The sequence below is a fragment of the Ambystoma mexicanum genome, chromosome 5q, assembly GCF_040938575.1.
Source record: "Ambystoma mexicanum isolate Mex_15411 chromosome 5q, UKY_AmexF1_1, whole genome shotgun sequence".
NCBI classification, from domain to species: domain Eukaryota; kingdom Metazoa; phylum Chordata; class Amphibia; order Caudata; family Ambystomatidae; genus Ambystoma; species Ambystoma mexicanum.
In genome coordinates, this window is record NC_090933.1 from 362,842,060 (window position 1) to 362,868,913 (window position 26,854).

General features: G+C 47.0%; 1 protein-coding gene across 2 annotated transcripts in view; it reads right to left on the minus strand.

The window, feature by feature from the left end:
* SMCHD1 (structural maintenance of chromosomes flexible hinge domain containing 1) overlaps window positions 1-26,854 on the minus strand; it is a 3,133,956-nt gene that overhangs the window by 515,758 nt on the left and 2,591,344 nt on the right. The window lies entirely within an intron of this gene.

Consider the following 26,854-nt stretch of genomic DNA (forward strand, 5'->3'; position numbering starts at 1 on the left):
TCAATAAATGCGTAATTGCCCAGAGTTGCCTGAGTGAGCACCCACGTGGTGCCGGACAACTCAGTTGCTAGTTTTCCCCCTTTCATATAAATCGCTCTTTATGCTTTCGAAGTTCAATTAGCCGTTTGCTACGTTGCGTTGACCACAGTTCGGTTTCTTATCGACTCCCACCTCGACTCACCGGCTGTGATGAACCGCCTGGATTTCTTTATCCTCAGAGTCAAGGTTGGTACCACAGAGACAAGCGTTTCTACCCGGCTTGGTTATCAGTGGAGGGGGATTTTGTGTACCGTAGACATATTCTGTAACACCCGCTGGCTACTATTAACAGTCTTACGATTTCTTTTACGGAGTTATCACTGGCCTTGGTCGGATAGGGCAAGGCTGCTGCCCTCCTTGTAACCCTCTCGGTATGAGACGTCTTCCTTCTCCTCTTGAACTGCCGTGCTGAGTTAGCTCCCTGGACATGCAGTCTGCCTTGCTCGTATTGTGCTTTTGTGCGCCACCTTTTATCCCTGTGGGGAAGGGCTATCAGGTGTGTGTGGTTCTGGTCAATTGCCTGACCCTGGTGTTGGGACATGTCCGGTAAATTGTTAAATTGGTAAAGTGTTAAGTCTGTCGTCCTTCGTAATGTGCGAAATTGTTTGCGTTGGAAGGGGGTGGGAGGGTAAAGTGCTTGTGTATCCTACATGCTAGGTTTAGGAAAAATTGTTGGAAGAAGGGGGGATATCGCGCCTCACCCGTCGGTGTCCCACTTCTACTTCCTGAGGATCCCCCCCCAGTCCAGGTGATCCTCCCTCACCGGTCCAACCCCAGGAACTGGATCCAATAGCGATGGCCGTGTCCTTGCCACCTGGATGACAGACCCCCGGGGATTAGTCAGGAAGACACCTTCAGGCTTCTCACAGGGTCTTGCTGTTAATTGATTATGGGGTCTGCACTTGGAATGCAGACCTAAAGACGAGGGAACTTTTTTTGTGCTGCCAAGTCACACTTTCTTGGAAAGTCGGCTGCATATTTTAACATACAGAAGCAGAGAGAACTTCAAGGGGGATATGCCTTGGACCTGGTCATGTAGCGGGAGCAAGTGCCGCCTATTATATTTATGTGCATTTTCAAATAAAGTGGAGTGTGTGTCTGTGTTTGCATTTGAGTGTATTTGTGACATTATAGGTGGAAAGATGTATCTGTGTTTATGTGGCTTTGTATCTATATATCTGAATTTGCTGTTAATTTACATTCGTGTCTTTTGTTGGTCACGTAAGAGGTGTATTCTGGACAAGACAATGAAAAATCACAGACTTGGGGGGGGGTCATTCAGCATTGGGTGTTAACAGTAAAACCATCAGAATTCGGCAAATATAGTTGATTTTACCGTCCACCCAATTCAAGGTTAAACCAAATACCATTGGTGGTGTTCCAAGGGAATACCGGCGGTAGTATTTTAGGTCGACTTTTTGCAGAAAATTCACATATTTTTACCTCCAACCTGAAGGTGGAAGTTAGAAATCCAAACTGGCCCCAAATGTTTTAAATCTTTCTTTTTACTGTATGGAACGGAAGCACAGGTGCTTCCCTTCAATGGAGTGAAAACTGTTTTTAACAAGGGCCATGCTGAGTGGGTAAAAAGGTGGGCAATTCTGATTTCCTACTCTCACCCCCTTACCCATACAATGCATACAAGGGACAGAATTGACCATTTTGTGCATAAAGAAAATGAACAGTAGTGTTATAGTCACTACTGTACATAATCCATTTCGCCTTTCACATTGATGCTGAAAATGACTGAAAACAATGTTGATGGGGTGGGATGTAGAGGGGCGCCTAAGAAATACATGGCAGGATCACTGCGGGAGATAATGCGGGAACTGGATTTGGTGGAGATCTGGAGGGAGAAACAAAGCGAAGAAAGGGGGTACTCCTATTATTCTGGTGTGCATGGCTCATATTCGCGCTTGGATTACATCGTGACGGGAAGGGAATATTGTCAATATTTTGGGGAGACAGAGTATTTAGGGTGCACCCTGTCAGATCATTCGCCCCTGGTGGCAACGCTAGGTGGTCCTACTGAGTATTCCCCACGGCGGTTATGGCGGATGCAGAGAGAGGCGTTACGGGACAGGGCGTTTGTGGCGGAGTTGCAAGTGGGGATTAGGGTTTACTTTGAGTTGAATGATGGTTCGGTGGACTCTAGGAGGGTGTTATGGGAGGCCTTCAAGGCGACTATACGAGGGAAGTGCTTGGCTATGGCAGTGGGGATGCGTAAACGTCTTTCGGACACGCTACAACGCACGGAGGCCCAGGTAGCGGAACTGGATAAAGAGGCGGCCGGGGGCGCGGAGGTGGGAGAAGCACTGGCGCGAGCGTTGGAATCTTATCAGAGGACCCTAACGGAATTATCGCATTTTGACGGCAATAGGAGGGACGTCACCCTACATGGGGAGGGAGACAAGGCTGGTAAACTGCTAGCTTGGTTAATTGGTAGGGAAGGTCTGAGTCGGGTAATAACCCAGCTAAGGTCGAGTACGGGGGAGGTGGTCGGGACCCAGAAGGAGATTAATGAGGCCTTTGTAACGTATTATAAGGAATTATACACGAGCGAGGGAGGATATGTAGATGTGGAGGTGGAAGACCTCATGGAAGTGCTGCGGTTGCTGAAGCTGGGGGAAGACCGCCAGGAAGAATTAGAGGCCCCTATAGAGGAGGGGGATATCAGGTGGGCGATCTGCACCATGAGGGGAGGGGCCGTGCCGGGTAGTGACGGGCTTCCAGTAGAGTTTTATGCGATTTTTGCTGATGAATTGGTTCTGCAGCTCCAGAAGGTTTATGAAGAGGCATTTCAGAGAGGCTTCCTCCCAGATTCGATGAGGGAGGCGGTGATTACGGTGATGCTAAAAGAGGGGAAGGACCCGAAAGACTGTGCGGCCTATCGCCCCATTTCCCTATTGAATGTAGATGGGAAAATCCTGGGAAAGATCCTAGCTGCTAGGTTGGCGACGGTTGCGCCAAGTCTAATACACCCAGATCAATATGCGTTTATAGAGGGCAGGAATACGTCGGGTAACATTTGCCGACTTCATCATGTGATGGATATGGTGAGGACGCAAAGGCATGGCATGGCGATAGCATCACTTGACGCCATGAAGGCGTTCGACTCCCTGGAATGGAAGTGGCTGTTCAGGGTGCTTCAGGAATTCGGATTTGGGGAAAACATCTGTAGGTGGTTAACCTTACTATATACTAAACCGCTAGCAATGGTGAGGACTAATAATTGGGTGTCAGGGACGAGGGAGTTGGGACGGGGGACAAGGCAGGGATGTGCGGTTTCTCCGGTTTTGTTTGCGCTAGCCCTAGAGCCGTTGGCGGCGTTCCTGAGGCAGGAAATGGCAGAGGCTGGAATTGAGGTGGGAGGGCAACGACATATAGTGTCGCTTTACGCAGACGATCTGTTATTATATGTGGCGGACCCCAAGACGTATCTCCCAGACCTTTTGGAAGTGTTGCGGAACTTTAGATATATGTCGGGGTTCCGTATAAACCCGGAGAAGTCGGTCTTGTTTCCGTTAGGGGGATTACGGGTAGGTCGGTTGGAGGACTTGCCAGAGGTGGGGATAAGATGGGAAAAGGAGTCATTTCGGTATCCGGGCGTACAGGTGTTTCATGATATGGTGGATACATTTGTGTACAACACAGGGAGGGCATTATCCAAAATAGGAGATTCTATCCAATTCTGGAAGGCGCTGCCCCTTTCACTGATGGGTAGAGTGGCGTTATGTAAAATGGTGATCCTTCCACGGTTGCACTACTTCTTCACTAATGTACCGTATGTGGCAAAGAGAGTGTTCTTTAGAATGTTAGATGTTAAGGTTAGGGAGTTACTGTGGGGTGTGGGGAGGAGGAAGGTGTCCCTACAAACGCTACGGAGAGCTAGGGAGAAAGGAGGGCTGGGTCTTCCGAATTATGAAAAATACTTTGTGGCGGCGCAACTACAGTCGGTTTTGGTGTGGGATCAGTCGGAGGGGGAATCCCTCAAGGTATTGGTAGGGACCTGGCAGCCGGATTGCAGGCCGGTGGAACTTTTGTGGCACCCATTAGGGGCTGGAGGGGGGTCGGTAGTCTTTGAGGCGGTGAGGGAGACATGGAGGAAGTATGGGGAGGGTAGAGGGGTGAGGGGATGCTATGAGGGGGGGTCTCCCATGGCGGGCCGATCAGAAATTGCGTCAGGCGATAGGGAGAGTGGGGATTCGGAGGTTGAGGGAGAAAGGATGTGAGAAAGTGGGGGATCTTTTGAAGGCGGGAAGCTTCTCACCTGTGAGGAGTGGTGTGAGAAGTTTGATTTGCCGAGGGTTTTTTTTCTAGCATATGGGGCGGTGGTCCATAGGGTGGCGGAACTGTGGGAGGGGATTCCTGAGGAGCCGGAACCATGTCCGGTTCTTCGAGTGTTACTTAGTCGGATGGGGGGTAGGGCACGCATTTATAAGGCGCTTGGGGAAGGGGCGGCAGAGGGGGAATTGAAGGCCAAGGAAAAATGGGAGGCAGATATGGGACGCTCTATATCAGATACAGAATGGGAGCAGGTCTGGGACCTGGTCCGGAAGACTTCGAGGAATGCCAGCTTCCAATTAGTTCAGTTTAATATTTTGCATAGGACATATATTACCCTGATAGCACTCCGGTCAATGAATGCCGAACGATCAGACGAATGTCCTAGATGTGGCTCGGAACGGGCAGTGTTCTGGCATATGGTATGGGTTTGTGAGGTAATAGTGGAATATTGGAATGACATTCTAAACGAGGAAGCCCGGAGATTTGTCTGTGGGGGAAGTTACCAGGGGGAAAACGAAATAAGTTGCGAAATAGGCTGGGCCGGTTTTTACTCATATTGGCAAAGCGCCGTATGGCGATAGCATGGAAATTGTTGCAGGGCCCGGTCATCAACTTATGGCGGAAGGACGTACGGAGATGGGGCTTAGCAGAATTAACGGTGCTGCAGAAAGTAGAGGCAGAGGTTAATGGGGAGGAGGTAACAGTTCACTGGTCTCAACTGCTAAATGATCTGTCAAGGGACAATGACCTACGCCCGCCATGACATTGCCGGTATTAGAGAGAGAGTATGAAGGAGTTGTGAGAAGGGGAGAACAGGGGGATATGATCTGGAGATGGGCCTACTCAAATCTCAACGAACAACAAATACAGAAGACTGTGTGCGGTCATTTTTGGGGAGTGAAGGACTCAGGGGGTATTGGGGTAGGGGGGAGGGAGGGTGAAGAGGGGTGGGAGGGAAGGGGAATTAGTTGAATAGTTTGATTAAAGTTTGTTAATGGATATGGGGAGATTGCTGTGGGGGGATGGGGAGGTGTTTTTGAGAACTGTTTTGCCAAAATATCTAAGAGTTAAAAAAATATATATATACATTTTACATTACCGCCATTGAAGGTGGTATTTCTGAAAGAGCACTGGAGATAGTCCAGAAATACCACCTCTGCTGGTAGTAAACTTTAGGTAGGGTGGGTCTTCAAGAATACCACCGGCGAACCTTGTCACTTTCTTCAGCGTTATTAATAAATCCACCCAACTCTGAATGATCCACTTCGTTTTTAGTCTTCCAATAACTAATAACTGAATATTACTGAATATTACATCTTTCTGTGTGTGCTTTTCAACTGTGTCCAAAAGTAAGTACCACAAACAGTCCAACAGCTTTCTCTATAACCACTATACAAGTAACTTCCATGGGTACTATTCATGGCGCTATTAAACTCTTTTTGTATGAACACACTGGTGATCAAGAAATTCATGAGAACATAGGGTAAGCATTTGTACAGTTTCGAACCAAGGACAAACTCTAATAATATATGGACCCTTAACGTTCTTGGCAAGTAGGCATTGGAATAGGCTGCAGTGGATTGTAACAGACCAATGGTGCCAACATTACCATTCAGGGTCGAAGAATCTGTTATTTAAATTCATACATCGTAACTGGGTGGTATGAACAAGCCCCTGCAGCATATACCCCTCTCGCTGTACTCATTGCCGAGGCCCTTGTGTGGGGGCCAGCCAGGCACATCTACAACATTGCTAAAATCAAGACAACTCCCTTGCCTAGTTACACAGAATCTGAGCAGGTTTTGCAGCACTCAGTTCCTTTGTGGCAGGCTAGAGTCTGAAGGATTTCGTCTTTTCAAGATTGCTCTTCAGCCCCACTTGCCAGTCCGCCCCTGGCGCAGTGTCTGGAACTTTATATTTCTTTTCCAGGCGATCCTTCTTTGGTGGTGCTGAAAAAGAGTTTCTCATGACAAATAATAAAATTATCTTTGTTTCTTTCTCATTAAGATTAAGTTTCACTTGTCTTCGAACAATGGCTACAGCTTTACGATACACAATACCCCCTTTTTTTGTGAAATGAGAGGGTCACATATTGCCCCATTTTGCTTGCACTTTTTATTGATTATTTTGCCAGTTAAAGGGCGAGTGAAGTGAATCACCCAAAACGTCATCTTCTCTATGCCCCAATCATGAATTTAGAGCCAAGTTTGAAGGGAATTGCCCTTTTTAAGTATAAAATCAGTAAATTCATTAGTGGTCCTTTCAGTCCATAATATCCAATTTCCAGCAAAAATGAACACTAACATTAGCCTCTAGACAAGCCATCTCAAATGCTTGATCTAACCTAGTAGTCCTTGTAAGCGTTGCATGATCGCTTTCTGTATTGTGGGCAATATGTACTGGTTCACTACTTCTATACATACTGAAGTTAGCAAAAACATAATCCAATGATGACTTGGAATGGCCATTAGTCCAGGTATTGTTGGATTCCGGATGGCTAATATTTATTCTGGGTAGACAAATGAGATCATGAGCCTCCAGAAAACTCTGCCACCCCCAATCCAGAATGCTAACCAACCTGCACTGGACCAGATTCATGCAACTCTTTAATTAGGTTATTCTGCATAGTAATATGTAAATCATGAATAAATAAAATCCCCTGCGATCAATACTTTCGCCATAGGATATCTAGTAAACCACTCTAAAAGTATAGTCCCTATCAAGTGCTGGATTTTTCTGGAAGCCAACTTATTGTGAGGGTCATAAACATTAATGATTAGAACTCGTTCCTTGGTCTGATGGACAAATAAGGATGCAGAAAGAACTTGCGGAAGAGAGTATTCAACATTATACAAATCCAGGGAAATTCTACCAAACCACCAGATGGTCGACCTCTTTGTGAACTCTGTGCATGTTTACAAAGAATACTATAACCATCTATATTAAAATCTGTAGTAAGCCAGGTTTCCTGTAATAAAAACACATCAGACTTAATTAAATGGGCGAGGCCAGTAGGTTGTATCAAAAAGGATCTATAGCCACGTGTGTTCCAACAAAGCCAAGGCAAATACGGAGAAACAATTCTCGGTCAAACTACCATAGTAGGTACTATTTCGCAGAGCCATTGATCAACTATAGTTTTAATATGTAAATTGCTAGCCTTATAGGAAGACACTGCGAGTAAAGAAGAGCGTTCAAAATAATGATTGATGGTGTCCAGTCAAAGGGTCGAATTCAACAGGGTCGAATACAATACATTCAACTCAAAAGGACCGGAAAAAAAAATATCGAATGACTTTTTAGTACATTTTTTTTTTGGGCCTTGGTATAGGTTAAATTTGTGGTTTTTGGCCAAAAAACAGAGGTTTGGGGAGGTAGGGGGTACCCCCCCTAAAAATAAAAGTGCATTCAATTTTTTTTTCTGTCCTTTTGATTCGAAACAATTGCATTTCGACCCTTTGTATTCGATCCTTTCACCCTAAACCATGATTGATATGGGCTGGAAATGGTTGCGATGTAACTTTCAGTTGGTCGTCCAATAAAGGTGCAGTCTGTTTCCTGCACATGATTAATCTGAAATCCAGCGCTTCCAATTCAAAGGAGCATGATTTTATCATGGCAATAATTAAGGGAGACACAAATTCCATTATCACCCAGTTAGTCATACTGTCGTACTTTGGAAGTTCAAAGTATGTACTAATTAAGGGCAAGTGACCAACTTGAAAAAGAATTTCCAATATGATTTTCCGATTTAAGAATGGGCTACGATTCGTAGTATCTCCTCAAACTTAACCCATTTTCCCAATGACTTCACATCCCCATCTGTTATACTTTTCTTCCATGCCGTTTTTGCTGCTACTAAGTTTTTCTTCAGTCGTGGGTGACTAAGATTCGAAGGCTGCAATTGCACAGAACGCAAAGACCGACCCTCCTTTTCTTGTTCGGGAAGCTGGATAAGTTCTGATGAATCAAGTTGTTGCACTGGGTACTGATTGTCTGTTTCGAATGAGGTAATCGAGGATACAATGGGGGCGGTACGTTTGGAGTGTACATTAGGTGCATGTAACCATTGATCTATCAGCCCTTGAAGATATGTCTGCCGGACCGTTCCATCCCCCAATTTATTTTTTAACAGAGTCTTAGGCTTCGGTAAAGGCGGGTTGGAATCTTGATTTACTCACCCCAAGTGATCTACCCGTTCAAGCCAGCAATTAGGCTTATTTTTCCTTTCCTTGGCTTTGGTGCGTTTGGAGTTGGGGCTTTTATTACATATTGACGGGATAAGTGGAGTATCATCAACGGGTGTCGTTTTTTTCAATGAAAAAGGTGTCTGTCTCCTTCCTCTATGATGTGGGAAGAATTGTCTAACATTTCCAATTGTTCCAGATTTTGCGCCGAGATTTCTTCGTATATGCGCAGAGGCTCAGTTTCCAATGTCAGATTAATCATCCCTGTCGATTTTTTTCCATTAGTTGCCCTAGAAGAAAGTAGCGAGTTTTCCAAAATGAAATCTACAACCTTTGTGAAGATATATTTAAATTCTCTTTGTTCTTTAGCTATAGTTGAAGAAAGTGGCATTACAGTCTCAATACTGGAGGCTATTGCCTTCAACTTCGATGTCAATTTCATAGTAGGGTTCAACAGTGAAACCCTAGGCGTCGAATAGAAGTGCTGTTCTTCATCACTATCTGGGTCACTGGAAAAAGAATCCGAAGATTGCGTAGGAGAGACCATTTTGGTCAAGTCGGGTGTGGCAGAAAGGTTTGTTCCTATAAGGTTGTCCATCAGATGGCTGTGTGGGTATGTCTGAGTTTTCCAAAAGAAATTAGTTTAAGGCCAATGCACATCTTCAACAGCAAGTTGTTGTCAATTATTGGTGAATAATTTGTGACTGAAGAGTGGTAAGGAGAAGAAGCATCCTCTGGATTATTCAGGGCCAGTGCAGACGGCACAACTTCAAGAAAGGCAGTGAGCACGGGTTGAGTGCCTGTCGCCCCCTGCCACTTTCTTCTTTTTGCGCTCTTATTTTCCTCAGGACTGCGTGTTTGCTTACCGCCACGGGAAGCAGCGCTATGTAAGCCATATTTACGAGTGTCCAGCCTCTTTATTGATGTAATTCAGCTGTTGTTAGTACCAGCTTCAAGCGTCTGACTGCCCAATAGTCTGTACGCTGAGTAAAATTTGCAAATGAGGAAAGTAGGGGCTACCTCCAGCGCTTAGAACAGATAGGTGTGCCTCTCATGCTAGTACTCAAGGTAGTATTACAGCACCAGTAGTTCCGGTGTTTGCTTATCAATTGAGTATGAACCCAATCCGCTCTGCAAAGTGTAAAATATGAATTTGGATACTGGCGCTCCCCTGGCGATTCCACAGCAGACCACCTTTGCGCGAATGTAGTGACTTTAAAGGTACGAGCTTCCCTCCTGCCACAAGGGTCCGCCTCCGATAGCTGCCACTGTAAAAATACGGCAAGACAGTCTTCTCCCACAGCAGACCACTCACAAGCCCCTCTCGGGCTGATGGTGTTCCCATGGGAACTATAGGCACAGCCACGGGTGCAGAAGATGGAAGTGGTGGATGCACAAGTTGACGAGGTGCTGGAGGCGGCGCCGATTGATTTTGTGCCAGTAGCATAGGGCCAGGTTCCTCCTCTATCTCCCCCTGATCCGAAAAAATAAAACCTCCAGAGGCTCCTCTTCCGACATGCTACCCCTTTTGGCCAGGTAGTGTTGCAGTGGCCATAGGCACTAGGAAAAACATTTGTTTTGCCTGTGGTGGTCTTGGCAAAAAAGAGTGCTGGCAGCACGTCCCTCTCCACACGTCAGCCTTCATGCCAAATAAATGTGCGCCATCAAAGGGCATGTTGAGAAGACGGGCCTGCACATCCGGAGCAAACCCCGACTTGCAACCACGCAAATCTGCATATAACGGTGCTCACAGCCATGGATCCGCTAACACTGTCGGCCGTATCAAAACCCGACTGAAGGGATTCACACATGGCATCCTTGCCGTCCTGCACGAGAGCAAGGAACCCATCCGCTTCTTCCCCCCTCAGGAATATGCTCAGCCGCCAAAGAAACACAATTCCACAGAGTGTGTGAAAACCTTGCCAAGGCACACTTGGAGTTGGACGATTTCAGGGCCATGGTCCCAGCAGAAAACACCTTCCGGGCCCAACCGTCGAATTGCTTGTCGTCCCTATCCGGAGGGATGGTAGGGTAAGCCGCCTGCCTCGAGGTGGCCGTAGCTGCCTGAACCACCAAAATCTCGGGAGTGGGGTGAGTAGATAGATAGCTGGGGTCACTAACGGAAGGGCAATATTTCTTGGTCAAAGATCATTCTGCACAAAGTCATTCTGCACAAAGTCTTCAGGAGGACTAGACCAGCCCACAAACTCCGAGACTCGCGCCATGAGCCTCCTATAAGAAGACTCTGCATGAGCCCGAGGCTCAGGTCTACCGAATTCCACTTCCGGGGAAGTGTCCAGCCCACTGGCAACATGGAGGGTCTGCCTCAACTCCTCCAACTGACTGTATCCTGAAAAAAGTGGATCATCATCAAGGTGACCAGGTTCCTCAACCTCAAACCTTTCCTCCTCTTCATAAATATCATCCAGAGGGAGTGGAAACCCAGGTCTGAGGACAGAAGAGGGCCTGGAGGCTCAAACCGGCCTCATAGAGTTCGATATAGCCTTTCTTGGAGGATCCACGATATCAGTATGGTACTGCAATGTCAAATTGAGAAAAAATCAGCAAAGGCGCCAATAGCGCCGAAAGCTTCGACGTCGAGAGTGTCGACAACCTCGACGTCGTGATCGCTGAAGGCGCCGTGGGCTGATATGACGGCAAGGCGTCCATGTCCGAATCAGACTGACACGGCACCAAACGAGTCGATGCCAGCCCTAAACCCTCAATAGGTTGCTGCGGTCTCACTGGAGACGAGGACCGAGACACGTCTCTTCTGACTCTTTCGAATCCTTGTCCGAACGGGACCTCGACGGCTCCCCATGCGAGTCGCGTCGTGTACCCGAGCCCGAAGGCGTGTGAGCCACAGTACAAGACTGATCCTGGCCGGCTTCGTCAGAAGGCGCGACAGGACCTGTGCCCTGCGATTGAAAAATCACTAACATGGATTGTTTAAACGCCGCCAATTCCTCCGGAGTCGAGGACTTCATAGGGCACGTAACCTTCCGCGAGGCACCATCCTCCAAGGACAGGGAAGGCGACCGGTGACGGTGCTTCCTAGAGTGCCGGAAAGAGGACGAGTGGCAGGAACCACTCCGGGACTGAAATCCCTGGGACTCCTTCCGACACGGAGAGTCGCCCTTCAAGTTGTCAGTGGAAACCCCCTTGGACTTGGAAGTCCAGGACTTAACAGACTTAGAGCCTCTACCTCCCTGGATCTTCCCCCCTTCTGCTCCCACAAGGCTTTGGCAGTCAGCAACTGGCATTTCGAGCAGTCGTTGGTGTCGTGCGACTCGCCCAGGCACCACAAATAAATGCGGTGGGGGTCGGTGAGCAACATCTGCAACTTGCAGTCCAGGCAGGTCGTGAGGCTAGCCTGCGGAGACGTAGGGGTCGAAAAGAAAGACATCGTAATGATGAACACATGAGGCGTGCCGAGTCTCATGAAGTTAAAATGTTCGCGGAAAAAACGGATCTGAAGCTACAGGTGCCGTGCGTCCTATTTATAAAATCCTGTGACGTCGTCCTCGACAGAGGCCTTCGAGGGACATTGACCCAACGCCATCGACGCAGGACGCCCTCTGCTGAAAAAGTTTCCGAAGTGCATACCAGTGGACAATATAAGTCAAAGATGTGGAATATGTTGGAGGACACAATCCATTCGAAATAGGACTTCGCAATGAGGCTGAGTCAGAGGCCTGAGCATCCCTCCTCCATCCAAGTCACCAACCTTTCATGACGATCCTTCCTTGTCTTCGTGGAGAAGCACTGGCAAATGAAGTAGGTGGCCACATCGTAGTCCGGGTGCAGGCAATATATGCATTGTTCATGTTGATCCTCCACAAAAATGTTCTTGAGGCTAAACTTGAGGCAGGGCCTGAAGAGGCTCTTCTTGCTGGCATCCGCCATGGCAAGAAGTGGAGGAGGCCTCTAAGTTGACAGAAGGTCTCTTGGGGCTAGTAGATCTTCCGATGACCAGATCTTCTCCGGCAATGGATCCCGCGACCGACGGTCCCAGATGAGGCTGATGATGAAGAAAAAAGGTTGAATATAGACCAAAAACAGATGCGAAAAGTCGATAATACGAGGAGCGAAACACAAGGACTCTTAACACGCAACGTGATATAAAAAATCTAAAGAGGGCCACCGGGGGTGGTGCTAAGGAGGACTAGTACAAAAGGCTAGGGCAGTATGACCCAAATTGCCAGCAATAAGCTATATAAGTGACAAGCAGTTTCTAAGCTTTAAAGATAAACTGCTTTAATATTACTGAGGATTCCCAGCCTGACAAATGGGAATATTAATGAGCATGTAAATCCATGAAAGATCCCATGCTGAAGAATGTTATATTCCTAGCCGCAACATGCATTCTGATCAGACTTCTGTGGGATTTAGAAAAGGGTCTTTAAACGATGACCACAAATGTCTGACTGCAATTGGGAGAACGGCTTTGGGACCCGATTATTTATCAGGCTGTTGTACTTGCAAAACCAGTGGGAAATTTGCCCTACTTCCGCTCACTACTGTTGTGTTTTTGTTGTAAGAAATTCAATTACAAAATGTACAACAACAATACAAATTAAAAGAAACCCTTCTCCAAATCCTACCACTATCATGAGGTCCCTGCCCCCCCCCCAAAAAAAAAATACATGGGTGTTCATCAGGAAGTTGAACAAATACAATCTGTCCTCTGTCCATAATCTAAATTATCCTCACGTCTATACTAGGACTATTAAAAGAAAGAAAGAAAAAGAATGACAATCTAAGTTGTACTGACATTATTGTTGCTCTACCCCTGAGTTTACTGATCCACCAACATTGAGTTCACAAAACAAAAAGTGTTGTCTCGTTCCTGGTTTGGTAGTTCCAACAAACAAACAAAAATGTCTTTAAACAAAGAGTCTCTTCCAGCTTTTGGCCTGGTGGCTCCGATCAAAAAACAACAAAACAACAGAGATCCAGCGGTGGTGGACGACTGTACGTTGCTGACCTACTGCAGTGCATCCTGGGGTGTCCAGATACTAAGACGACCCGCTACAACGCAAGTAGGAGATATGCCTACCACAAAAAACAAGCAAAAGGCAACATGATGGACACTTTTGCAGGGCTGGCAAGGACACAGACATCAACCATGACTGAAAGCGGCCCAGGAACTGCAGGCGCTGCTACACACTTAGAACCATAGGAAGATAGGGTGCTGGCCGCGATTGCAGCTCTAAGGACCTCCCTAGAGTATAAAACAGACAAGGTCAAAATTGATGTGCAACTACTACGACAAGATGTGCGAAATCTGGGAGAAAGAGTCACCAACACGGAAGAGCAGCTGAAGGAAACTGCCTCTACCACCGCAGACTTGGCTGTCAGGCTGAAAACGCTTGAGACTAGAAATCGTTAACTTGAACAAATAGCGGAAGATGCGGAGGGCCGCTCTCGCAGAAATAACGTCAGGATGCTTGGTATTCCGGAAGACGCAGAGGGCAGAGACCCCACAACATATAACGAGAACCTGTTCCTACAAGAAGTCAGCGTTAAATTGTCGCAAGGATTTGGAGTAGAGAGAGGTCACAGGTCTCTCCAAAAAAAAACCCCGCCTGGATCGTATTCCCGACCGATTACTGCAAAAATATTAAACTTCCGAGACAGGGAGGTATGGCTGCAGTTCTCTAGAGATGATGGTGAAATTGTGTGCGGCGGTTCGAAGGTGGCCAAATATCCACACTATACTCCCCTAGTGCAGCAGCAGCAGAATAGATTCATTACAGTCAAAGCCAGGCTTTGAAAGAAAGGTAAAAGATACATGCTCACGTACCCTGCACGTCTCAAAGTGATATACGAAGGCAGGCCAAGATTCGTCGAAACCCCTCCGGTAGAGTCGATGTGGCTGGAACACAACAATTTGGACTTGTACGATGATCCAGCGCAACAAGAGACGAAGACCACAGCCATATAGGCACTGCAGTCACCTGCCCACACAATACCCATCGACCATGAATGTCTGGAAACTCTGAGGAAACTCAGAGAACTATTGGAACTGCGCTAAACACTGGCAAGATGAAAACGAAGCTGTTACAACAGCAGCGACCATGCCGGAGCTGGAGACCAAGCCTACTGTGATTCGAAAGACCCCCTGTTAGGGAGAATTTGCATTCTATGGCTAATTTCCTTTACCTAGTGAGTCCCCCAGCAGCTTTGCTGGATCTCTGGAGTTTATTTTTTCCACTTGGTAAGAGTGTACCCTTTTTTTCCACTCTAACCTGTATTTTGCCATGTGTATTTCAGCTGTTTTGTGATGGTGGACTCTGGAGTACACCACTTCAGTAGACCCCTTCTTTTGTGTGTTACACAGCACCTTCAGTGCAGTGACACAGGGTTGTCTTTTAGAATTCCCACCGACTCCATTTCTGAGGATGACTACTGTCCCCCAGAAAAGGGTAAAGTTGCCATTAACTTTACTCAGTCATTTAACCACAGATCCAGTACACCCCATCTTACATGGAGTACTGCAAAGGGTTAGTTCTTAGCCCTTTGTATCTGTACCTCCTGGAGCATTGTTTCGCTTTTTTAACATTTAGACTTGGCTGGTGGCAGTGGTATCTACCCTAACTTTTTCTACTGCTGTTATCTTATATAAACGTGGTAGTACTTTAGGCTATTATATTAGCCTCGAACTTAAACCCGCTTGACCAAATGCTTTTTCTTTTGGCTCCGGTTGGGTTTAGTCGCCATTTCTTTTTGTTAAAGTCCTTCTTGTGTTTTACTTTGCGTGGCAAACCAGGTTTGCCTTCTTTGTTCACTGTCTTTTGGCAGGCTTCTGCCAAGAAGCCCTCTCTAGGCGCCTGGGTGTCTAGGTGGGCTGAATGTGAGGGAGGGGTGTAGTCACCCCCTGCACAGGGTATCCTAGGAAACCCAAGTGGAACTTTGCCAGGATTGGCTGAGGTGGTTTTCCGGGCTGGACAACCCCCCTGCTGCGTGATTGACAGCCAGGTTGTGTGAATGGGGGATTTTCGCATAAAAGGCAGGTCTCTTGGGCTAGAAGTCAGAGTCGCCACTGGAACTACAAGGAACCGAAGAGAAGCGGAGAAGAAGTTGGCTGCTGCAACTATCCCGTCCCGGTGAAGCCCTGCTGCAGTCCTGAGCTATCTACCCTTCGACGACCAGAGAAGATCCAGTCCGGAGTCTTCTTCCCTTGAGCTTGGTGGGGATAACCAGCTCATCTTCTACAGCCTGAGGATTTCCTTCGTGGTCGAAATCGCTGCACACTGCTGTAGTGGTCCGGATAGCCACCTGAAGAGCCTCTCCTGTTTTTAAGGAGCGCACCCTTTATTCACCGTCGCTGCTGCCGGCTTCATGCCCGTGTGGTGCAGACCCCTCCAGACGTCCTCCTTCGGATCGAAGCTCCAGGAACCGAGGGTCTGCAGGAAACTACCAGGAACAACTGCTGTGGCACCAGCTTCTTCCTTGCATAAGGTACTGTGTTCTGCTCGAGGAATTTGGGTGAATCCCTATTCTTCGTCTCCAAGGCTTGCCCTTGTCTTCCCTCCTTTTTATAACTTTTGCTTCCTCTGTTGACAATATCCAAGTACTCCTGGCTACGCTGAATCGTGAACTATCTGACTGTCGGATCCTCGACAACAGGACTTTTGAATTTCTGTCTAAGAGTGTTCTCTGGTCCTGTCTGCCTTGACAAAAGTATTGCCTATGATTTTTGCCTCCAACTCCCTCTGGGTATCTCAGGTGCTAAGTGTGTTTTTGCCCCCGTAACATTTCTTGCCACGGATATGCGTTTCTTTAGTAAGACTGAACTGTCATTACTGTCAAAAAGTGATCGCAAGTGTATTCCCGGTACAGGCTTTTGTTTCATAATACCGGTCCGCTAAAACACAGGGTACTTACCTTGAAGTATACCGTACAAAGTGAATTGGTTAGTTGTATATTTTACATGTGGTTTTTGAAGTAATAGAAGTGTCATGTTTATAACAAACGGTTTAAAAATAAATGTACTTGTATTTTTTACCTGAAACCTTGAGTCCGTGTTTGCTCGAGTCACAGTAATTGTGGTCCCTTTGTGTAATCTCTGCTACTGCTTATATACTCTTGAGATAAGCCTGGCTGCTCCGCTACTGCTACCACTTTAACATAGTAGTACAGGCTTGTACCAGAGGTAAAACTTGTATTGCCACCTGTAGTCTTAATTGTGTGTAGTGGTCCCTAAGGGCACTGCACAGGATTCTGCCTAACGCCCCCTCCAATCCAGATCAACGTTTGGCAGGCTACCCCTGCCAGATCCACCGGCCGGTGCTTGCTCATCGAAGTGAGCACCGGCGAGGCTGAGCAGACTGACGCTGTTGGGCATAGTTGGAACCCCACGTTCCAGGGTTGGTTATCTAAGTCTAGTTTACTCTATTCAACCAAGATGAAGTTTGATGCCTATTGTTTTCCACACTGTACTACTAGGTTGATGGGCGGAAAAGATTGTTGTTTACAACACGAAGTGCACCTCCTACGACTGTTTATTGAAATGTACGCCACAATGCCAGGTGCTGCCTCTTTCTGTTCAATAACACACATCTGTAGAGATGACACAGATTATAATCATCATCACATGGAATACTAGAGTCCTTGGCACATACATGCGCAGGAATAGGGTCAAGTCATACCTCCAGGTTTCGATAGCCCTCCTGCAGGAGACTCACCTGATGGAGAAGGAGCAAGATGCAGTAGCTAAATATTGGGGTGGCACTGTATATGGGGCCCCATACTGCAAATATGCCAGGGGGGTCCTCACATGGGTGGACAGCTCTTTACCCTTTCAGTTTTTGAGCTGCGATATAGACTCCGAAGGCAGATACATCATTCTTAAGGGGTATATATGCAATGTGGCAGTAGCTATATTTCCCTAATCATGCTATACCAGCGTATATACAAACATTTACTGCTCGTATTATTCCATATAGAGATGCCTTCTTGATATGGGGTGGAGATTTTAATTGCGCGTGCGACGTGGCAAGAGACTGGTCCACTCCACTTACGACTTAATCCTCCCAAGCGACAACGGCCCTTAATTCAGATGTATAGTGGGAGCATCACCCAGATCTGAGGGAATACTCTGATTACTCCTCCCGCTATGACCTTCATACGAGGCAAAATTATTTTTCCGTGAGCACAGAACACCTATAGAACTTTACTAGTGCAGAGTACTTGGCCCGCACAGTGTCAGATCATTCCCCCCTCATTATATCATGGACCACTGAGGCGCCGCGCGCTCCGCACCCCACATGGTGCATGCCTACTGACGCATTGCTTGATCTGGCCTTTAAAGAGCAACTTGGAGAAACATTGACACTTTTCCTTGAAGATAATATTGGTAGTGTGGAGGGATGGGAGACAGTCTGGGAGACTCTGAAAGTTGTCATTCGGGGAGAAGTTATGGCAGGAGCAGGTGGTGTTCGGAAACAACTGAAAATGCAACTTGAGGCCCTGGAAAGCAGAGTGAGAGAACTAGAAACAGCACAACCTACGGTGGGAGTCACTGCGCACGGCCTTCATGAGGTCCGCACTGAACATCAAACTACTTGGGAACGATTATCCAGGTTTGATTATGCGACCAACACAGCGCGCACACACGCAGAGGGAGATAAATCAGGGAGGCTTCTCGCCTGGCTTTGCCACAGAGAACACCCCAAAACACCAGTTACCTTACTGAAAGATGAATGTGGGGAATCATGGAGGGCACATTCAACAATAAATTATATATTCGCCACTTATTACGATACACTATATAGCCACAACACCAGAATCCCAGCAAGTGATATAGAGGAAGCTTTTACAGAAGTGACACTCCCTACGCTTGCTGCCACTCAACAAGACCCCTTGGACCAACCATTCACCCTACAAGAACTAGAAAGCGCTATCACTGCATCTGCCTCAGGGAAAGCTCCAGGTAGTGATGGTCTACCTGCCGAGTTTTATAAAACATACCAAAGCACAGTAGCACCGACACTTCTAAAAGTCTTTGAGGAGACCTTCGAGACTGGGAGGCTTCCAGACACGATGAGGGCAACCTGGATAGTCCCCATCCTAAAACCACAGAAACCTGCAGACATGTGCGATTATTACAGGCCATTAGCCATGTTAAATTGTGACGTAAAACTGCTAACGACGAGGCTGGCGACCAGACTCCAACAATGCATATCGACACTAATACACCCAGACCAAAGCGGTTATGTTCCATAGCGCAATACCACCTTGAACCTTTGCAGGCTACAACATGTGGTCGAGAAGACAAATAGCCACACAGAACACTATGTGGTAGCATCGTTAGATGCAGTTAAAACTTTTCATTCTGTTGGTAGGGAATGGATAGAGGTTGCGTTGAAAAGTTTTGGTTTTGGGGCACGCTTTAGACAATGGGTCAAGATACTTTACACTTCCCCGACGGCTAGAGTCAGAACAGGGCAGTATGTTTCCAGACAATGGGACATCCAGAGAGGAACCCGTCAGGGGTGCCCTCTTTCCCCAATGCTTTATATTCTAGCGCTGGAATCCACAGCAGTATACCTCAGGCAGGAGTACCCTGAGGCTGGAATACGCATAGGAGATACCACACACCTGCTTTCCTTATATGCTGACAATGTTCTACTTTACCTATGCCAACCACCCCATAACCTCCCCTTAATACTAGAAATTTTGGCCAATTTTGCGAGATACTCTGGGATTACATTTAATAAGCAGAAATCGTGCCTTTTCCCGTTAGCAATGCTGAACAATACCAAGCTAACCCGGACATTGGATTGGGGATTGAAGTGGGAACATGGCTCATTCTGGTACTTGGGTATAAGGATAGCGCACACCCCACAACGCACTCATACCCTAAACACACAGAGCGGTAGAGGGAATCCGTAAATCAATGGTATTCTGGAGCAAGCTGCTTCTCTCGCTTATGGGCAGGGTGGCCATCACAAAGATGATTATACTCCCACATTTGTTATACGGGTTCACTATGTCACCTATTATATTGCGGCTTCCTTCTTTCGGGAATTAGAAACCATGGTTACAAGCATTTCTGTGGGGACCCAAGAGACAGACTGTCCACAGCAATATTGACACTCCCCCTAGAACAAGGCGGTGTACAATTACCCAACCTTGAATACTATTTGGCGGCACAACTTAGCTTGGGCATCCCTTGAGTAAGCAGACGCCACACCCATTATTGCTGACACTGGGCAGATAGATTTGGCAACGGACCACGAAAATTCTACGGCTTACACGTCCATACACCCAACACGGATATTTACTGGTTAATACACTATGGGACCTGCAGGAACTGAAGGCAGCATAGTCCTGGGAGGATGTTGGCATTGCAATACGGGGGGACATGTATGAAAATGGTGTCTATAGAGAATTCCTGGACCTCGTGCAAATGGACTGTCTCCCAAGAGGGCAGTTCCTAAGGCACATACAGATTACTAAATTTGCTAAACGCATCTTGCCTAATTGGCTGGGGGAACCACAACCAGACTCGCTCCTTACACTTATGTATACATTAGAAGATGGATGGAGACTGGTGTCCCGAATATATAAGGCCTTGGTTGACAGTACGATCATGGACCAGTCAAAGCTCAAGGCCAAATGGGAGGAGGACCTGGGGGAGGAGTTTTCGGGTAGGCAGCGGCAATGGGGGCTTGGTCTTCGCAAGTATGTATCGCATAACGCTAGATTTCAACTCCTGAAGGTTAATGTTCTTCATCGTACGTACTTGACCCCGGCTAGGATTGCTAAATTTAACAAAGATGCAACATCCACTTGCCCTAGATGTGACCAAGTTGATGCTTACATAATGCATATGTTTTGGGAATGTGTCCATGTGCAACAGTTTTGGAATAGAATTAAAGGTACCTGTGAATGTGCAGGGATCACCAGATACAAATGGACACCGCAGGAATGTATACTGGGCATGTATGCTAGAAATAGTAAACATAAGCACATTACTAGATTCATGGACTTGGCCTGCATACTGGGCAAGAGGTGTGTAGCCATGACCTGGAAATCAAATAAGGGCCCGAAATATGTAATCTGGCTAAAAGAAATGCAGCGCTGGTGCACAGCAGAGACAACAGCCTGGAGACGTGCTATTGATGTGCATAGAGGGGAGGTGGGACTCCTCTTTCCGGCCTGGAAAGCCGTGGTTCATGCTGCTCTTTACCCGTCGGATGACAAACCGCTGTGAATTGTAGCGGAGTTGGATCAAGTATGCGTGGACCTTCATTATACATCTTATCGGTGGTAGACCACCCTGTATGCCCTTCTCTCTCACCTGGATTGGAACTTTCAGTGTTAATTTCTCACATGTCGTGACAAGCAAACTTAACTGGAAACGGTAGAAATAAGCAACACGTGTACAAGACTGGTTGGGCACTACTTTTTTGGTTGTTTTCTTTTCAGTCCTCCACCCCCTCCTGCTTCCTGGTTACCTCTTCCCCTCCGTTTCTTCTTTCTCTGTTCACACGGCTTTAATTATTGGCTTGTTGTACTCTGCAATCTAATTGATAATTGAAAGGACATCTTCTATATTTGAAATGCCAATAAACAAACAAAAAAAAGTTCAATAAAAAAAGATGGTTCACCCAGGTCCTATACGGCCTCAGCCGGACCATGGGAGCTTAGTTGCTCATTGGTCACGTGGGCGGATGGCCCGATTTCATTTTTGCACCATTTGCAAAGGTTCCGTTTTGGTTCGTAATTTTCAAAAAACGGTTGCGACAGTGGTGCAGAGAGACAGTCGAGCCGAATGGCAGTTGACACCCACCTCTCCCCCATCACCTGAAGGGACGACTCATAACTGCAACCAGGAACACACCACCCCTCATCATGAGCTTAGATATGTGACAATTAATGTAAAAGGATCGAACTCGCAACCAAGCGGAAGTCTATCCTTCAGAGACTGGTGGACCTAAACTGTTCATTTCTACAGGAGACCAACCTGGCGCCACAGGACTTGGTTAGAATGCGGAGCAGACACATCTCCAAACAATTTTTGGGTCTAGTGGCTCGAAGAAGGGGGTGAGTGGCCATCATTTGGCGAAAAAGACATCCTATTTGTCAAACTGGAGTCTCAGCGAGGTCTGGGAGGCAGATACGTGAGGTTGAAAGGTACGATGTATGGGCAACTCTACACTCTCATATCGGTATATGCCCCAAACAAAAAACAAGAGATGTTTTTACAAGAGCTGGAGACCAAGCTGGCGCCCTTTGTAGAAGGACAAATAGTCATAAGTGGGGACTTTTCCGGGTTCCGGACCCTAATGTGGATAAATACCACCCACCAACGCCAAGAGACATAAGGATTGCAGTATGGTTACTGCACCTGTTTAACACACTAGGGGTAATAGATATTTGGAGGTTGTTGCAAGCGGGGGAACGGGAATACTACTACTTTTCACATGCGCATCACACCTGATTTCGCATTTAACTGCTGCTCGCTACCCCTAAATTGGTGCCTTATGTAGACAACATAGCCATAGAAGCGAGAATCCTATCGGACCATGCGCCAGTCCTGCATTCGATTCAAAACCACAAACCAGTCCCCTCAACCCATGGCCCCCTCATGGTAGTTGTAGGACCCAATCCTTAATGTTATGGCCATCCGAGATGGCATTGCGCAGGCTATTAGGAATTATTTCCAGGAAAACGCAGGGGGGCCCGCGTCAGTAGTAACAGTGTGGGAAGTCATGAAGGCAGCCAGTAGGGGAGAACTGATAGTCCATTGGGCGGCCTATCACAAGCAGAGTTTGGGGGTTAAGGCCAAGCTGGAGAGCGAGGTCACAGAGGCAGAGCGTAAGCATAAAAGGGAATGGTCCACAAGGGCGTATAGAACAATGCCCGGAATGAACGAGAAACACACCTCGTGGTGGAAACTGCCCAGGTCTCCTATTAGGGAGAATTCTCCTGCTAGGGCTAATTTCCCTCACCTAGTGAGTCCCCCAGCAGCTTTGCTGGATTTCTGGAGTTTATTTTTTCCACCTGGTAAGAATGTACATCCTTTTTCCACTCTTACATGTGTTTTGGCCTATGTGTTGTTACTCATTGTGTGATCTTGGGCACTGGAGCACACCTCTCCAAGTGCCCCTGTTCTTGTATGGGTTACACAGCACCTTTAGTGTAGTAACCCAGGGTTGTCTTTTAGACTTCCCTCTGACTCCATTTCGCTGGGGCTGACTACTGTCCCCCAGAGAAAGGTAAAGTTGCCATTTACTTTACATAGTCATTTTTACCACAGACCCAGTACACCCCATCTTACATGGAGTACTGTAAAGGGATAATCTGTACCCCTTTTTTGTCTGTACCTCCCTGAGCATTGTTTTGCTCTTAACATTTAGACTTGGCTGGTGGCAGTGGTATCTACCCTAACTTTTCTAACGCGATTATATTAGATAAACGTGGTACTGTTTTTGGCTATTATATTAGCCTCGAACATAAACCCGCTAGACCAAATCATCTTTCTTTTGGCTCCGGTTGGTTTTATTCACCATTTCTTTTTGTTAAAGTCCTTCTTGTGTTTTACTTGGCGCGGCAAACTAGGTTCGCCTTCTTTGTTCACCGTCTTTTGGCGGGCTTCTGCAGAGAAGCCCTCCTCTTGGCGCCTGGGTGTCTAGGTAGACAATGTGGGGAAGGGGTGTAGTCACCCCATGCACAGGGTATCCTAGGAAACCGAAGTCGCACTTTGCCATGATTGGCTGAGGTGGTTGTCCCGGCTGGACAACCCCCCCTGCTGCGTGATTGACAGCCAGGCTGTGTGAATGGGGGTTTTGCGCATAAAAGGCAGGTCTATTGGGCTAGAAGTCAGAATCGCCTCTGGAACTACAAGGAACCGAAGAGAAGTGGAGAGAACGACGGCTGCTGCAACTATCCCATCCCGGTGAAGCCCTGCTGCAGTCCTGAGCTATCTTCCCTTCGACGACTAATAGAAGATCCAGTCTGGAGTCTTCTTCCCTTGAGCTGGTGGGGATAACCAGCTCATCTTCTTCAGCCAGATATCTCTGCCGTGGTCGAAATCGCTGCACACTGCTGTAGTGGTCCGGATAGCCACCTGCTGAGCCTCTCCTGTTTTTAAGGAGCACACCTTTGCATTGTCGCTGCTGCCGGCTTCATTCCTGTGTGGTGCAGACCCCCTTCAGACGTCCTCCTTCGCAACGAAGCTCCAGGAATCGTGGGTCTGCGGGAAACCAACAGGGCACAAGCTGCATCGTTGGGATAAGGTACTGTGTTCTACTCGAGGAAACTGGGTGAACACCTTTTCTTCATTCTCAAGGCTCGTCCTGGTCTTCCCTCCTACATTGACAATATCCAAATACTTTTTGGCCATACTGATTCGTGAACTGTCTAACGGTGTGATCTTCGGCACAGGTCTCCAGCGTCACCTAAACTTGGCTCTGACCCTTTGACTTTTGAACTCCTGTTTCTGAGTGTTTCTCGATACTGTCTGCCTAACCTAAATATTGCCTGTTATTTTGGCCTCCAACTCCCTCTGGGTATCTCAGGTGCTAAGTGTGTTTTTGCCCGGTAGCATTTCATGTCACGGATACGTGTTTATTTAGTAGACCGACTGTCAAAAAGTGATCGTAACCGTATCCGCGGTATAGTGTTTTGTTCATAACACCGGTTCATTCAAACACAGGGTACTTACTTTGAGACTTACTGTACAAAGTAAATTGGTTAGTTATAGTATATTTAACGTGTGGTTTTGTTTAAAGTTTAATAGAGGTGTTGTGTTTATAACTGATGGTTTAAAAATAAATGTACTTATATTTTTTACCTGAAACCTTGAGTCAGTGTTTGCTTGAGTCAAAGTAATTGTGGTCCCTTTGTGTAATCTCTGCTACTGCTCATATACTCTTGAGATAAGCCTGGCTGCTCTGCTACTGCTACCACTATAATTTAGTAGTACAGGCTTGTACCAAAGGTAAAACGTGTATTGCCACCTGTGGTCTTAATCAGGTGTAGTGGTCCCTAAGGGCACTGCACAGGATTCTGCCTAACACCCCCATTGCAACGAAACAAGGGTATTACACCAAAGGGAATAAAGAAAACATTTCTCGTCAGGAAGCTGGCAAAAACAAAGCAGCGAAATATAATAGTGGCACTAAAGGAATTTTCAGGGGGTGGTACAATATACGGAGGACGCCAAGCTACAGAAAGAATCCATATCAGCAGCATCCCGATACTTAGAGGAACAACAATACGTAACAGAAGCCACCTTTACCCACCTCAAGGACACGGAGACACTCAGGACCTACCCATCACACTAAAGGAGGTAGATACAGTAATCAAATCTCTGAAAGCAAGAGCTCCTGGCCCTGATGGCTTCGCGCTTCATTTCTACCACATTTTCCAGGTCCAGCTGCTGAATCCCTAAACAAAACTGTTTAACACCTTTCATCAATCTGGACAGGTGACTGATACCATGCAAGAATCATCCACCATTCTCCTACTGAAACCAGGGAAAGACCCCAGACACTGTGTCTCCTATAGACCAATCTCACTGTTAAACATTGATACAAATATTTACTCCAGAATTTGGGCCAGCGGGCTGGCAGCGATTCTACCCAAAATAATTGATGCGGATCAGAGAGTTTTATTCTGGGCAAAACCACAGGAGATAATATCCACCGGGCCTTAAACCTGCTGCAGATAGCGATATTATATCGCTGTAAGATGGCTCTCCTAGCCTTAGGTGCCAGTAAAGCCTTTGATAAGGTTGACTGGGCCTTTATGAGGCTGACCCTGGAGGCATTCCGTTTTGGTCCGATCTTTCAGAAAATGATCCTGGTCAACTATCATTCTCCCAAGACGTCCTTACGGGTAAACCAGACAATTAGGCGCTACACAGCTTACATGCGGCTCATGGGAAAAGGATGCATGGGGATATCTGGGATTCAGATTCCAGCACGTCCGCAGGAGGTGTATACGGTTAACTTTCCACAACTGTTTAGAGACTTGGAGGAAGATTTAGAGAGGAGGAAATCTCACGAATGGCTTGCATTACGTCCAGTAAAATGAATCTGCTTCCGAGATTCCTATAGCAGTGTGCTGCGCTCCCGGTGGAGATCCCACAGAAACCCTTAATGCGACTCAAACAAAGGCTCTTCCAATTCGTTTCACTGGGAGGGATGGGAGTTCCTAACCTGTGTCAATACTATGCAGCAGCACAATTGGGTCACTTACTCGCCCGGAATAGGCCCACTGCCCCTCCCAAGTGGGTAGAGCTAGAGCAGGCCTGACTCCCACTGCCCCTTGTGCTCCTTGTCGTACACCTGGAAGCTGGCGCGGAAGCATTGGCCCAAACTCATTTGATCCAGTAAAACAACAGTAAGGATATGGGACTGGGATATGAAGAAGGTAGGAATCCCGGGAGGTTTGGGCCCACGCACACCTATCTTTCAGAAACCAGACTTCACCCGGGCCTTCGGCCGTCCGACTTTAAACGCTGGTCACAATGGGGCCTGTGCCACATTTCACAACTCTTCGGGAATGGGACACATCTAACCTTTGTAGAATGCAAGGATAGCGTTGCCTTAGCGGAAGCAGAAATATATAGATATGTCCAGATCAGACATTAGGTAGTCCATCCTTTGATCAAACAGGAGGCAACTCAGGAACTGTGGGCCATCAAACATGCCTTGCTTGAGAGTGCACAGGGGTACCATATCTAAACTATACAAGCTCCTGCAGGTAGATATGTGGGTGCTCCGGCCCCATTATGTGATGCAGTGGGAGGCCGACCTGGGCTGCCCAATAGAAGATGAGAAATGGGTGGGGATATTGTCACAAAATTATTCCTCCTCAAAATGTGTGACCAATAAGGAGTGCGCCTTTAAACTAACGTACCGCTGGTATTATCCCCTGACCTGGCTGCATAAAACAGGCCTGCCATTACCAGGTAAGAAAGTAACTCGTTCTTCGAAGGGATTGGTTCCTCTGATGTATTCCACATCTATGACAGACTCCCAAAGCAGTACCAAGGTATGGAGGAGGGAAAAGAATTTAGAATTTTAGAATGCCCAATTAAATTGCAGAATAGAGGACCGCCTTGCCAAAGGCCAAGTCCTGCCCATGGATAGAATCCAGGGAGTAGTGTTTTACAAAAGTATGGACAGAGGCCCATGTGGCTGCTTCACAAATGTTACGAATGGGAACACCCCTCTGCAGAGCAGAATAGGCAGCCACACCTCTAGTAGAATGGGCCCTTAAGCCTACCGGAAGGTCCTTACCCGCCAAGCGGTAACATTAAAAAATTGTCAAGATAATCCATCTAGACAAAGTCTGCTTAGTAACAGCTTGTCCCAAAG